This window comes from Schistocerca americana, chromosome 9 (genome assembly GCF_021461395.2).
Source record: "Schistocerca americana isolate TAMUIC-IGC-003095 chromosome 9, iqSchAmer2.1, whole genome shotgun sequence".
Taxonomy (NCBI): Eukaryota; Metazoa; Arthropoda; class Insecta; order Orthoptera; family Acrididae; genus Schistocerca; species Schistocerca americana.
In genome coordinates, this window is record NC_060127.1 from 29,877,204 (window position 1) to 29,879,584 (window position 2,381).

The window sequence follows — 2,381 nt, forward strand, 5'->3', positions numbered from 1 at the left end:
ATATCTGGTTCTGTCACTCTAAGCTCTGTTGTCACCCAGACGAACATTACTGTTGATCGAAAAATTTGCACTGACTTTGAGGATTTTCTACAAGTTAATTATTGTTACACTCCTTCGAGATGTAAAGATGGCTTTTCGTTCGATCTTCTCTGATCCGATTTTGGGAACCTGCTCACTCGTACATTCTTCTCTTTCGAAAGGACTTTCAATTGAGTCTCTTGTTGAAATTTCAAATTCTAGTGTTACACACACTGAAGGAGATGGCTTATAATTGTGACTTTATGAAACTGTGAAGGAACTATAACTTACATCTACATCTACATGGTTACTCTGCAATTGACACTTAAGTGCCTGGCAGAGGGTCCATCGAACCATTTTCATACTACTTCTCTACCATTCCACTCTCGAAAGGCGCTTGGGAAAAAAGAACGCCAACACGGTAGCTCAACGTGTTCGGTCAGAGGATTAGCTGCCCTTTGTAATAAAAAAACTGAGTTAATCGATCAACAACGAACGGATGTCTTACGACGTCCGCCCCGAGCATATGCAACGAACAACGGCCATACCATGTTGAATACACCGGTTCTCGTCCTATCACCGAAGTTAAGCAACATCGGGCGCGGTTAGTACTTGGATGGGTGACCGCCTGGGAACACCGGGTGCTGTTGGCTCCATCTCATTCTGCCGGTACGGTAGCTCAGCGTGTTCGGTCAGAGAGCTGGTTGGCCTCTGTAATAAAAAAACTGAGTAGAAGGATCAACAAACGAACTTCAACGGATGTCATGTGACGTCCGCAACGACCAAAGACAACGATCAACAACGAACAAAATAAAACAAAAAGAACTAGCGTATCATATTAGTGACACTCTCAACCCTATTGCGTGATAACACGAAACGAGCTGCCCTTCTTTGCAATTTTTCGATGTCCTCTGTCAATCCTACCTGGTAAGGATCCCACACCGTGCAGCAATATTCCTGCAGAGGACGGACAAGTGTAATGTAGGCTGTCTCTTTATTGGGTTTGTCGCATCTTCTAACAGTTCTGCCAACAAAACGCAGTCTTTGCTCCGCCTTCCCCACAATATTATTATGTGGTCTTTCCAATTTAAGTTACCCGTAATTGTAATTCCTAGGTATTTAGTCGAATTGACAACCCCTAGATTTGTGAGATGTATCGTATACCCAAAATTTATGGGATTTCTTTTAGTACCCACGTCGATGACCTCTCACTTTTCTTTGCTTAGAGTCAATTGCCACTTTTCGCACCATACAGAAATTGTCTCTAGATCATTTTGTAATTGGAACTGATCGTTTGATGATTTTACTAGACGGTAAATTACGGCGTCATCTGCTAACTATCTCAAGGGTCTGCTCACATTATCACCTAGATCATTTATGAAAACGAGCAGCAAAGGGCCTATGACAACACCTTGCGGAACGCCAGATATCACTACGAACTGTGACCTCTCTGAGAGGAAATCACGAATCCAGTCACACAACTGAGACGATACTCCATATGTGCGCAATTTGATTAATAGTCGCTTGTGAGGAACGGTATCAAAAGACTTCTGGAAATCTAGGAATATGGAATGGATCTGAGATCCCTTATCAACAGCACTCATCACTTTATGGGAATAAAGAGGTAGCTGAGTTGCACAAGAACCATATTTTCTCTATCCGTGTTGATTATGTATCAATAAGTCAGTTTCTTCAAGGTGGTTCATAGTGTTAGAGTGCAGTATGTGCTAAAAAAATCCTACTGCAAATTGAGGTCAGTTACGCCGACAAGAAATAGTTCATCCTCGCTGTCGCTCTTCATGAGTCTCCACAACGCCTCTGTGCAGGAAAGAACGTTAAACCTAAGAACAATAAGACAGAAAGCGTCGTCGTGTACGGCAAACGAGGTCACAACAAAGCAACGGAACACGATTGACGTTCTATACACTGGGTACAGATGCTGAGTTCTGGAGCGTAAATTCCATTGTACGCTTAAATTCGTCAACTGCAGGTACGTATCTGATCGATAACGCGATTGTGTGTTAGCGCTCAAGTCAGCATGGAGGCCCTAGTTTACTCTCAGTAGCGCCAAAGACAAGCTCAGAAGCTTGCGCTTAAACTCTTCGATAGCACTTGATATGTGCGAAGGATGACGAGTTAACTCGTCAACAGTATTCAAAGGAGTGTGAATATTCGCCTGGAAATCGGCAGATGTAAGTAAAATACTGAAGTCACAAGAAAACATGTATATTACTAAGCTGCTAAGAGCGGTCACCCAGTGACCCAATTACGTTTGCAGTATCTCTATGCAACGGCTTCCAGTGGCGACAAGAGTGTGAATTTAAATATTTCATATACATACTGACCTAACTTAAACAGTTAAC

The 2,381-nt window shown here is 42.6% G+C and overlaps 1 non-coding gene across 1 annotated transcript; it reads left to right on the forward strand.

Moving 5' to 3' along the window:
• Window positions 1-552: 552 nt before the first annotated feature.
• LOC124551578 lies at window positions 553-671 on the forward strand. The gene has a single exon (XR_006967906.1). It is a non-coding gene; the product is annotated as a 5S ribosomal RNA (ribosomal RNA).
• The last annotated feature ends 1,710 nt before the right edge of the window (window positions 672-2,381 follow it).